We start from the raw sequence: 13,860 nt of genomic DNA on the forward strand, positions 1-13,860 counted from the left end.
TGTAAATCAGCTGTTTATGAAACAATCATGTTTGAATTTAAAGAAATATCAGTATACAGTGAGCATCACTGATATGAAAGTCAGGAGCTTAATCCTCTAAAGAAAAGAAAACACATACAGTGCGTAGGCAGCCTGGCATGGTTCCTTCAGATTTTATGCATGTGAGCTAGGGTGCGGAGGCTATACTTAATTTAAAAATAAGATTGACTAATCTATTTGAGTGCTCACTGCCTTGTAAGCAGAGAAGAGAGTAGCATGCCAGAATGGAAATCATATGGGCCGGGAATTCCCCTTCTGTTGACCACAGAAGGTATAGGCATAATCCATCAAGAACAGAATGCATGCCATACTTTGTTCATTAGCATTTAAAGAGGCTGTTTGGCATCAGACAACAAATACAATTCTTGCAAGAACTTGGCAGCGGACTGTTTGTCAGTTAATGACAATCCACAGCTTTTTCAAGGAAATGCTAAATGTTCCCAGCGCTATTTCTGAATTCTTTTCGGCATGAAACTTCAAGTGGGGATAACACATTTGTATAATGGTGACCAACTTCCAAGAGAAAACATCAATTCTGATCCTGAAATTGAAACAGATTTGTTGGCAACTCATCAACAAATTGGGATGGAATTATAGGATGTGTGATATCACATATCTTATCCTTACATTTATGCATTTCCTAAAATACACTAATGTGTTTAGCATCTTCATAGGCTAAAGTCTGGAAAATGATGGATCTTACTATATACTGCAATATCAATAGCAATAGTATGGTTAGATAAAAAGAATAAAGAAGAAGAAGAGAAAAAGGGTTTATAGCCTTAAGTTAGTTACAGGGGATTTTTCAGTTAATTGTACTATTGTTATAAGTTTACTAAATTCCTTTCACTTGCTTTATCACAGTCTCCATCAGTGCTTAAATAAAATAAAAATATATATTTCTACAATAAGATCTAATCCCAGTTGCAGACAGCTGAATTTAGGCTTATATATATGAATCTCAATATATGAGACATTGATGAGATTCAGTAACCTAAACATAGGCATCTAGTACCATCTGAGATTCCCTGGGATAGCTGAAACATCCATATGAGCCTGGCAACTACAACATAAGACCCATAAGCCATTCCTGCCTACCAGAATGACTAGGTGGAATAGGTATCTTAGGACATTTTGAATGGGACTAGATACCTATGTTAAGGTAACAGTATTTCAGCCTTAGTTTCTGAATTCTGATTTCATGGAGTGGAGTTTAGAGAGCTATTCAGCTGCCAAAACATACACGTTGATTTTAAGAAGAGCTGAATAACGCTCTAGCCTTGTTTGACTGTATTGGCTGCATTACCATTGACCATTACGAGAGCTTAGAGACCTAGCTCTTATACAGATGCCTACACTCCCATCTTTAGCCTTCTGTAAAGAAGAAAAATAGAAAACAAATGATGATAACTTAAACACAACACTTATTCCTTGAAACTTTTTCTTCTCCAAGCTATATGATTGTACAGATTATCAAATATTCAATAGTAGGTCTCAGTATTTATTTATATTAATTTTGATGAGAACTCTTAGCAAGTCATATTTTTGTGTCATAGCTAGGAAAAGACTACTAAGCCCCGATGTAGGTCTGATACGTAGCTGTGATGCCACAAAGTTCAAGTGTTTTGTGAGTGATGAGGAGAGCACTGTGACCTCCCACTGTGAAGGCAGGGACTATTTGCTATCTCAGGACAAAAATTTTGACTTTTAACATTCTATCCCACCATGGTTTTTTTCCTTTTCAGCTTCCAGTCAGATTGCTAGAGCTTCACCTCGTACATTTGGCTTGCAGGCTAAAGACCAATTATTAGTAACACTGAGCTTCAAGAAGCTTTTGAAAAATATTTCTTGCTGGACTGGGGATAGTGGCTGATGTGATTCCTTCTGATCACTCCAGAAGTCTAATGTGAGTGGAATGACAAGTAAAAGATGAGTCCTCAAGGGACCCAGAAAAGGGATGTTTTGTATAAAGAACCACAGTTCGTGTGGCAAGTAACTGTTCTGTACTCTTCAAGGTGACATCTGAATATTCCTAACTGAAGAAATGTATGAAGCATTAAGGAGCAGGAGTACCGACTAAGCTGGAATTGCATGGCTGTACTGCTAAAGCTGCACGTAGATGTTAAATTGAAAGTGTACTATTGTCAGTCTTGCAGATTTCTCTGATGGAAACTTTCCAGGGAGGCTATCAATAAATTACATTTACACACACTCTGGGATACTCTTATATTGCAACAGTCCTGGAAAGAAGTGTGAAGGTAAATGAGGTCTAGATCCAGCATCAGTAAAATCTTCTGCCACAAGGTTCATTTAATGTGGAAATTAGTTAATAAATATACATTTGGATCCTATAACCCATGAACTTCATTACAAGAGAGGAAGGATAATATTTTACTAAACCGATGCTAGTTAATGTTTTCTCCTTCCAAATTTTCTGCAATGTGTGGATTATTTACAGTTTGTAAGGTAGGTTGATAGTGCAAAATGAAAACCTGATTGTAGGAGGTACTAGCATAACCATACTAGCTAATCTGCTTCCTGCAAAGAACAACAGCAGTGAAGGTAAGGTAAAATTTTCATGTTGGAAGCTGGAATACAACTTACTAAAGATCATCATGATATATGTCAACATTTAGATTGCTGGCACACCATAAATTATTTTTGCATCTTTGCCAATGATGCTAATTTTGCTAGTTTGTTTTAGCTAACACATGCTACAATCACACCTTCATTTTGCTATGGAGAGACATCCTATGGAGAACCTCACTGAGGAGAGCAGTAGCTGTAGGACAGGGTGCTTTAATTGAGATTCAGAATCCCCCTCAACTCACACGATAAGACCACTGCACTCCTAGTGCTCGAAAATGGGGTCAGTACAACAGCAAAGCAGAAAGAAAGTCAAGTTAGAGAAAAAAATTAAGATTACTCAGCTAGGACTGGGAGATTAAACGGAGCTAGGCTTTGTTCCTGGCTCCAAGATAGACTTCCTTCGCTGTCTATTTAGTTTTCCTGTTAACGCACAGAAATAACAGATATTCCCTACTTCACATGGATATATAAATTTTTAAGACTGCAACTTAGAGTCGCAGTGCTGCAGACCATGTATATCAAAAAATAGAATACAAAAATAAGGCATGAGTCAGAGTCAAAGAAAATGACATTAAAGGACACAAATCCATCCAAATGGATAGGAATGGTGGAATTCAGCTATCTGAACCTTAAATATCTGACTTAGTCGTAGCCTTTTTTTAGGGTATATGCAGAGTAATAGTCACTTTTCAGGTACAATTCATCTAACCAAATATAGTGTCTCCTTTGCAAAGAGATGAGTTCTGGTCTATTGCTCTCCACAGATTATAAAGAGCCTACAATCATTAGCTCAGATCTAGACATTTACACTTAGATGAATTCAACTCCTAAACCATAGGAGGATATGGATCCCAGTCTGTATGCGAGAATTGCCTCTCTGCAGCATTTTGCAACTGCAGTGTTTCTTGCAGGTCAGCTTTGTGAGTAATGTGAGATCTGATAAGGCCTCAGTGCTGAGTAGCAGTTTAAACTCTGGAATCTGCAGTGCTGGATTTGAGCATCAAAGCAGTAGAACCTAGGAGAGGTATAACCTTTATATTCACCTGAGGGCTCTGCTGCCATTCAGAGAGACCTGGACAGGTTGGAGAGCTGGGCGGAGAGGAACCTCACGAGGTTCAACAAGGGCAAGTGCAGGGTCCTTCACCTCGGGAAAAATAACCCCAGGCACCAGTACAAGCTGAGGGCTGTCCTGCTGGAGAGCAGCTGTGCAGAGAAGGACCTGGGAGTGCTGGTGGATGACAAGTTGACCATGAGCCAGCAAGGTGCCCTTGTGGCCGGGAAGGCCAATGGTATTCTGGGCTGCATGAGGAGGAGTGTTGCCAGCAGGTCGAGGGACGTGATCCTGCCCCTCTCCTCAGCCCTGGGGAGGCCTCATCTTGAGTACTGTGCCCAGTTCTGGGCTCCTCAGTACAAGAGAGACATGGAGCTACTGCAGAGAGTCCAGCATAGGGCTGCGAGGATGATCATAGGGCTGGAGCACCTGCCCTGTGAGGAACGGCTGCGAGAGCTGGGCCTCTTCAGCCTGGGGAAGAGAAGACTGAGGGGGGATCTGATCAATGTGTACAAGTAACTGAAGGGAGGGTGTCAAGGGGACAGGGACAAACTCTTTTCAGTTGTCCCATGCGACAGGAGAAGAGGCAATGGGCAGAAATTGAAGCACAGGAAGCTCTGCCTGAACATGAAGGGTAATTTCTTCCCTGTGAGAGTGACGGAGCACTGGCACAGGTTGCCCAGGGAGGCTGTGGAGTCTCCTTCTCTGGAGATCTTCAAGGCCCACCTGGATGCAACCCTGTCTTACATGCTGTAGGTGACCCTGCTGAGGTGGGAGGTTGGACTAGATGATCTCCAGAGGTCTCTTCCAACCCTATTGATTCTATGATTCTAACATGGGTGTCAGAAAAAATAGCACTGAGAAGTTATCCTGTATGGAATTAATAAAGTTCCAGATGTATAGACTGGAACTATATGTCCTTGCTGGTCCCTGCCATTCGCAATAAAATCATTATTTCTTGTTAATAAGAGTCTGATCCTGCTCACATTGAAGTAAAAAAGAGTAGAAGAATATTATGCAGAATGATTGGCAATCATAGACTGAGGTAGACTGATCATCCAATTCAATCACAGAATATTAAAAAGGTCAAAGTAATATAGAGCTAGTCTAATTAACAGACAATGAAATAAAATTCCGATTCTCACAGTCTTGACTATAAGCCTAGTCCTGAAAACAAATGACCTACTTTATTTATGGAAGTAGTTCCATTGACTTCAGGGTACTTCATAAGGGTGCATGGATCCTTGCTAGCAGATCCTTTACAGGATCAATGTCAAAGACTTTAATTCTCTTATCCTGTTCAGGTAGTTTTGCTAGAATTTTTAAATTTTTTTATTCCTTATCTGCATCTTACAAGGAGGCTCATATAATCCTTTTTGTCTTCTTGAAGAGTAGATAAAGATTCAACCCTTTAAAACTTCATTAATATGTTGTCCTAATGATATCAAAGGTATAGTATAATTCAAACGTCAGTTCTATGCCTGTCTTCTGTGGTTTGTGTGGATTTCTATTAATATTTAATTTGGTTCATTACCTTATTTATTGTGTGTTGGTTAAAGGAATTCGAAGATGGAGGTGCTGTGTTAATATAAAAGTCTCCTCACACAGAAACAAGAACCAAATATGATGCATGCACAATGATGTTGGGACTTTGTTTATAATAAACATTTTAAATGACTGATTTTTTCTCATAAATACTCTAAGTAGGATGATCTATGAGATTTCTAATTTATTCTTGTTTAAAATTTAACCATGCTTTTTTAAAGCATATCAATTTTGTTAATACCATGTAATTAAAACATGTCAGTGCACAGCAAGTTTTAGTCTAAATTAATGACTATGAGAATTATTTTAATTAAATAACCAATTATAGAAAAATTGCAAGCATGAGAGCTGACATTTAAATGAATTTCATTTAAATTGCTTCTTAACATTGTCCCATCTAGGACACTAATGCAAAATGAACTATTGTATCAACATAGATTATCACTATTTTTGTATGCACATAATGTATTCATATTCAATCACTGGAACAGAGCTGAATATTTTGTATTGATCAGAAATGTCTCTGAACAAAATACAACAGAATAAGCTGTAGTACAAAGATGCCTTGTAGCTCTGCCACACAGCACAGCTGCATTTCTCTTACTTACAAGAAATATTTTAATATTTCAGTTCCTCCCCCACTAACAAATTTCATTTTGCATGTGGTGCAGGATGAATTTCTAAAATTGCCTTTGAATCAAGTGATTTTTTAAATTCTGGCACTCTTCTCAGCACACATGAAAAAGCATGATGGGCTATTCAGTTTTCATATGTCAGACTGCAGAAAAATAAGTTTTCTGTTAGAAGTATTTGCTAAATATATATCTTGCTCTCTTTTAACTGGAATGTAAAACTAAACTACTCCTCTCCAGTGGACAAACTGTTACTGCATTTGCCTAACAATCACATTCAATTTAGTCAGATGAATGGTGCAAACGGTGCCAGGAAACTCCTAAAGCTATTTTCAAAAGTGAGTAACTGTGGAACACATTTAAAAACTGTTCTTCTCCACGGTAGCTTTAGAGATATAGCGGGGGGGGGGGGGGGGGGGGGGGGAGGAAGCTCCTGATTTTTTGTTCATTGATTATCCAGTAATGTTATGTATAAATAATGTATCTGACAGTATGGCTGCCCACTTGGGACATCGTGCCATTTACTACAAAATAGAATGCTACATACAACTGAGCAGCAAGAACAAATTAAGCATCTTTCCTTGGAAACTTTAGCAATTTTTATTAGGTGATAAACATCACAATGAGGAGAAAAGCAGATGTAGATATTTCAACAATATTAACCTTAATATAAAACTATCTATAGAGACAAAATAATATTTATGCATTCCTAAAGTAGACTTAAAATGCATTGTCCTGATCTCCTTACATTTTATGGGACTCCAGTGGAAACCAGTTGATATACCAATGCTGTGAAAATAGGATTTTGTGTCAGAATACTGTAACTACGTTCAGTGAAGTATTATGCATAGTCTTTTTACCTTGTAACACAGAAACATCACTGCAATATGTACGGTGGAGCAGTTGCAATTTTAATATGGGCGTGTATTCAAAGGTGATTGCCCTCCTGAAATACCTGTATTCTAAACCTAGTGAAATAGAATTATCTGGAAGATAAATCTTCATTGAAGACAACCTAAAAATTTCACAGACATGTCTATGTTTAGGTTCAAAGATGTTTACGAAACTATTTTGTCAGTAGAATAATAAGTTCTTTTAAAAGTTATTAAAATTATTCTATTTTTTAAAAAAGTTACTTAAATGTCAACTCAGAGCATCTTGGGTCACTTAGAGTGTGTTTAACGAAATCAATGAGATCCTTAAGTACAGCAGTAAGTAAAATGAAAATAGCAAAACAGAAATATTAATTTAAAAGTTTGAAAAATTTAAATAAACAGTAAAAGAAATTTATTATATCTAATCAAAAGTTATTTCACAGTTTCATAATTTCTCCATATACTTACTAGATTTTTCATAAAATGTTCTTTCACTGAAAAGTACCTGTATTCCATGACTTTGATTGAAAAAGTAATAAAATTTATTGAAATAAAAATATTTTACAGTAGCTTTGTAATTATCACTAATAAAAACAAAATAAGGGTGTTTGTATTGATGGTTGCTATGTAAAATGTGTCCAACGTAGTTTGGTAGTCAAACCTTAATAAAAATCTATATGAGTTGTTAGCCCAGCTCCCTTAGCCTGCTGTTGAATTTCCAATCACTGCATTAAATATCGTTAAATGGAACAATTAAGTATTATTCAACATGATTTGGTGCCATACATCTTGAATTTGTAACTATCATCAGTAAATCACGTAACCACTAAATCAAAGTATCTTTCTGTGTATTGAGCTAAATACCCAATTTAGACTCTCTACTCGTTGTCCTTTTTACATACTGCAGAAGCTGAAGCACTTTATTTCACATCTACACAATAATTAATCTAATATCCCCTCATATTTAATAGTTACAATGGTTAATGTTTATACCTGAGGTAATTCCCATTGCACACTGAAGAGGATTATCCACTTGATTAAAAATAAATCTTTTCACCCCTGCACTTGATTCTGTATCTCCCTAGGGAAGCTGACCATAATTTCATTCTTGCTGTACCTCATTCTACAGATGATAAGCCCATTTTGTATGGCCAGTACTGACTCTAACACTGGGGTTTAAACAGGACAGTAATTTATTCGGATTCCCATTCCAGCTCCATCTGAAAACAAATGCCAGTTATTTACTCTGTGCCTACAATTGTTGCCATTAAAACCCCGAAACTATGATACACTTCCCCACTTCACAGCCCATGAGGTGATATAGCTATTTCTCTCTCAGAATAAGGAATAAGATCAGCTGGAACTAACAGTGGTAATGAGAGTAGTGACAAATGGAAAACGGTTGCTAAAAGACTATCATTATGGTTTGTAATGGACTTTTCTTGAGAAGCTGGAACAGGAAGGTCCGAAAGGCAGTGCTTGAAGGGCCCAAGGGCAAGGATGGGGTTGGTTATGAGAATTTAGGTACTCAAAGGAGGTGGGCACCTAAACTGAGATTCAGCCAGGTACATCCTGGGCTAAGTGTCTCTGTGAATCCTGATCCAAAAGTATCACAGGTGCCCTAAGCAATTTAGGAAGTAATTACTAGTCTACAAGTAAGCTTCTAAACTGTGTCTAATTGGCACTATAATTTTTCAAATATTTAGTTATATCTGGCTGTAAATACTCAAATTTTTATTTTGTTGGATTGCAAATGCTACACCATGTCAAACAGACACATGTTTAAAGTGACTCAAAAGAAAGGCAGCTTCCTTCTCAACTCTGTGAGGTTCCCTGTGAGTCATATATGTCTGCTTCAGAAACAATTGTATGTTTTGACTTTGATTCGTAACTCTTTTGTCTAGCAGACCCAAGAGCTCTAGGGGAGTAAGCTGGATTGCAGTCAGGCTTGTATGTCATCAGCGAAGCTATTCTATCTCCAGATTTCCCACTGGAATGCCAAATGCTGCCCTTATTTGCACCTTCAGAACCCCACTGGAGACAAGGTGTCTACTCAACTGTAATAATTAGGCCTGAAAAAAACTTTACTGTTGGCAGTGACTTTCAGATCCCAGTACAAGGTTTTCATGGCTCACAGTTAAAAAGACAGACATTTTTGTGCCTGATCTGGGTAAAACTGATCTATAAAAGTATAGAACTCTACCATGGAACTTTGCAGTGCTTCTTTCTTGAACTGAAGCTTCTGCCTCCTCAACAAAAACAGGCATATAAATCAGCTTAGGGTGATCATTTGGCACATGCTGATTTATCAATCTTTACAATTTGTGCTGGATTTAAGTAGCCTTTCTAAAGACTCTGAAGTAAAGTCTAAATGCTCTATGGATTGTGCTGCTGTATTTGCATCCAGGAAATTATCTTTGCCCAGTAAGAGAACAAATCTAAGTTTAATAACAGAAAAGAAAATAGTCATCATTTTCCATTCCATCAGCAGACTATCATGATAACAAATCAGAATGGTAACAATTTTCTTGAATAAAGATGACCTCCTCAATTTTATTGCCCATCTCTGCTAGGAGTTCATAGACGTTGCCATGATAGATGCTACGTAAAAGTTCGAGAGAGACAAGATCAACAGCAGTAACTGCTGGATATGATTCTTCGACTTCATAGTTTAGACCACAATGGATATAATTTAATGTACTTATGTCCTTCTGTGTAAGTGCCAGGAGACAGATATGTGCACACAATGATTTGAAAGAGAAAAGTTGATTACCTGCGGTCTAAAGGATGCACTAGTTAAACAGAGAGCACCAGTGCTCAGACTCTTCTTATGGAGAAAGAAGTGCAATTTTGCCATCATATTTGAGCTAATCTGTGAAGAAAAAAAAAAACTTGCTGTCTCCTGGTTTATATTCAGACAGCCTTACCTACATATTCACTGCTAAAACATTCAGGCTTGGACAATTGTAACTGTATCCAAAACACTATCGACATAGACTTTCCATCAGCCAAGGAGTACTTTCATAATTCCTGGGTGACCTAGAAAATGGATTTTAGAAAGGCAACCAAAACTAATATAGAGAATTTAAGGGATAATGGAAAATCTAAAAGCCCCCTAGTAAATTCTCCCGGTGCTCTTGAAAAGGTATGTTTTGTTTTGAAACTGAATTTGTCTACTTCCAGGCTCCAGCTGTTGAATCTTTTCCCTTTTTCTTTTCCTGCTATAATAAGAATCCTCTCTACTCCCTAAAGTCTTCTCACCATATGAAGTACTTGCCCATTATGATCATGTTCAGTATTAATCTTCTAGAGAAATAAAACAGCTTGAGCTCTTTAAGTTTACCACTGTTTAACTTATCATTTTTGTAGCTCCCTTCAGATCTTCCCCCACATCGTTAATTCTGCTATAACGTGCAATGGCAAAGCTGGACACAGTATCCCCCAATCATGTTGTTTCTAATACAGGACTGACACTTTCTTCTGCACATCTTCCTGCTGAAACATTGAGGGATTGTGCGCATGCTCATATGATTGTGCATAACATGCTCTATCCCTCACCTGGACGCTACTGTCTCCTCTTCCTGTAGCATGGCTGCTCATCGTGCACATCACCTTGTTTTGTTGCAATGTAGAGCAAAACAAGTTCATTTGGGCGGTGAGCTGTTGTATTCTGGCCCAGGTACAACAAGCACTTCAGCTGTTCCAACAAGGCTGCAATAGTATAAGTGCCCTCTGGATTAGCTCTTAGATAAACCATCACACAAGAAGGCAGTGATTGGCTGGTTGTACTCATTAATCTCTAAATCTTTTTTTCAGTAATAGAGCACAATTTGTTTCCATTTAAATGTGACCTTTCTTCCCTGTTTCTAGGTACCATAATTTTGCATTTGACTCTACTAGATAATTTTGCTCTGTAGAAAATGATTCATATACTAAATAATTTTAGGGTTGTGCTTATTTTATTGCTATGAATTTCCTATAGACTAATTCAGTCTATAGGAAAAGCATATGGCAGAATTTTGGGGCTGTATAGGTGTGGTAGAAAACATACATCTTTTTATTGCTGCTGACTCAGGAAATGATTAATTATTATGTTTTGATTTACTACTGTTTTATTACTTCCTCTTACTATTAGACTTTGAAAGAAAGACAAAAAAGAGAATGCTCCCTTGAAGAGTTTAAATAATTGGAGAGTCTGATCAACTCATTTATTCGTACTAAACAAGGGTATTTGCCTAGCAACTTAAACATTTCTTTTGCTCCTAAATGAAGAGAAGAGAAAATAAAAATATTTCAGGAAAAAGATATGTTATAAAAACATGACTGTAGTGTAAATTAATTTCAGTTAACCATGGATACCTAAAATGTAGATAAACAGAACGAAGCAGGCACTTCCAGGTGATAGTTTGAATAATCTAGATGGGCTATTGCCTCTGGATTACACCTACCATTTTGTATTTATGCTGCCTGTAGCCTCCACTTAGGTACCTTAAGTCTTCTGAATAGATGAAGCATGTTTACACTTTTAAAGTTTTCCTAAATTGTTGCTAAAATATATTTACATGTGCTTTTTAAGTGCTTTAGTTTAACAACAACAACAACAAAGTCATTTAAAAGAAATTTTATTAATAATCCTAGAACAATTCTCTACAGTTAAGGTTATACAGTCTCTGATAGCAATAAATGAAGTGCCCACAAGTTCCACAAGAACTATTAGCTATTAGCTTCCACTAGGAATGATTTTTGACATTTAAAATACTTGCTATGGATGCAGAAAAAGAAAATAGAGTTGCACTTCTTCCCATTCGCTATAAACTATTCCATAAATAAACATTTGCTCTGTTTCCTTCTTAGCAAAATTAACTTTACTGCTCGGATAGATTTTCCAATATGTAGGTCAATCTGTCCTAAACTTTTTTGGAGGAAAATGAGAAATGTTCCCTATGAACAAGGTGAGACACTTGGCACTGTTTGCAAACACCAAATAGCAGCAGACTCAAGAACTGCAATATAAAGCTATCAATTAATTTTGTTGTAACTGTATGCACCTGTGAACAACTGCTTAATTAAAGAGGCAAACAGAAATCTCTCACAATAATGCTTCAAATTACTTGCATTTATGTGACTCAATTAGTTGGAGTGGATAAATACAATTGGAAAGCTGCCATGTAGACTTCTGGAAATAAAGAAAAGATAGAACTGAAGAGATACAAAACCAAATGGGAGGACACAGGCAGATAAATACAGATAATTCTCAGAGGTTCATAGGCCTATACAAACAGTGAAGATAAGAGAAAAAGAATCTGTGTAAATATATATAAATAACTTACGCACCGTCAGAGTTCTGCTTTCACAGACACAAGATTAAGGGGATTGTTTGGTTTGGGCAGCATAGTCAGAGGGCTCAGATTTCCTTTAATTTTGCTGTCAGATATATTCATCCATTTACCTTTGCTTTTAAGGAGTGAAAGGTATCTACTGCTATTTTAATCATGATAGGGGGTCTTGCCTGCCCTCTGGCTACTAAGCCAGAAAGACATGAGTCTCTGACATATCTGCCTGCCTAAATATCTCAGATATCCTGAGGATATCAGTGTTTTAGTCTGAATCAGAAATGCACTTCTGAAGCAAATCTCACAGTGGTCCCTGTTGCCGTGCTCTGGTGTCCACTGTGGAGCAGGTCCACAGCATGTGAGCTGGACTGTTTTGAGATGAAACTGAACTGTACGATGCACTCCAGGAGCCCCCTAAATGGCATTCATTCCATGGGACCAGACTAGAATTAGTTCAAAGTGAAAAAAAAATGTGAGATGTCTATGGTATGAACATCAAGTCCTAAGCACTATTTCTCTTAACAGAGTACTTGGTTTGGTTTGCACTACCTCCTAATCCAGATAGACACAGCCTAACGCATTCAAAATGATACCAGACACCAGGCAGAGAAGTTGCCATGTTTCGTCACCCAAATTCATTTTTCTATTTTCATGTGTGTTTTTCAGGACATGATTTAGCTCTATACATGTCATAATCCATTGCTGAAAATGACTTTTTTTCATCTTTATGCACAGTTCTATGCTCTTCAGCAATATTTGAGGAAAGTCTGCTGTCAGCAATGGGGCACGTCACTAATACAGAATGATCAATATTATGGGACCAGTTAAACAAGTAAGACCATCTCTACCGAGATACTTTCAAGTGTAGGGTCCAAAATGTATTTTAGGTATTACTGTGAATTTTGTTTTCTAAACACAACTGCTAATCGCTTTTATACAATTTAAAAATAACTACCTTTCCTGAGCTCACCTTTCCATACATGGTCTTACTTAAAGAGTGGCTGAATATAATTGATTTGATATTTGGGTCAATGAATTGCACAGGTATGATCTCTTTTTGTTGTTCCATCACATCATTTTTACTATGTTGGCATATTAAAAAATACATATTTGTTTTTCTTCACTTTCTTTCCTTCTTCCCTTTTGATTTGTTTCACTTTCTTATTTCTCTTTTTTCTTTTTTTTTTGTAACTGCAGCCTGCAGACCTTAAGTTTACTCATAAAAACTGCTTCAGTTTTACTTTAATTCTATATATTCTACCAGGAACAAAGTCACGAAATATGCATTGCTAACTCCACTGTTATATCCCTTTCTCAAAAAGCACAGGATACAAATAGATTTGTTACTCAACCCAGACTGGCTATAAAATCTACCTGTGACCTAGAGGACAGAACTCCTCACACTGCTAATTGAAGGCAACTACCCAGCTGACAGGCAAATATGCTTTTGAGGGTTCTTTTGCTGCTGTGATGACAGCATCTTGAGGTTGTTCCCAGATGGAGGGGAGGGAGGTAGAAGTGAAAGTCAGAGAGTGTGACAGTTGTTCATCTATCTTGGAAACACTGAGGACCTTGAAAATATGAATTAAATTAGGCTGTGCTTTCATGAACACTTTAATCTAACTTAAGTATGAAATACTGCTAAAAGAGATGTTCCCTCCATCCTTCCCACTCTGGCTGTCTGTTCCCACCTTTTCCTTTGTGCCAACACTTGAAATCATATGGCTACCTTATAAACTAGATCAGGGAATTGATCCAGCAATCAGCCACTCAAATATCAACACTTTTTTAGTCTG

This window comes from Rhea pennata, chromosome 1 (genome assembly GCF_028389875.1).
Source record: "Rhea pennata isolate bPtePen1 chromosome 1, bPtePen1.pri, whole genome shotgun sequence".
Lineage (NCBI taxonomy): Eukaryota > Metazoa > Chordata > Aves > Rheiformes > Rheidae > Rhea > Rhea pennata.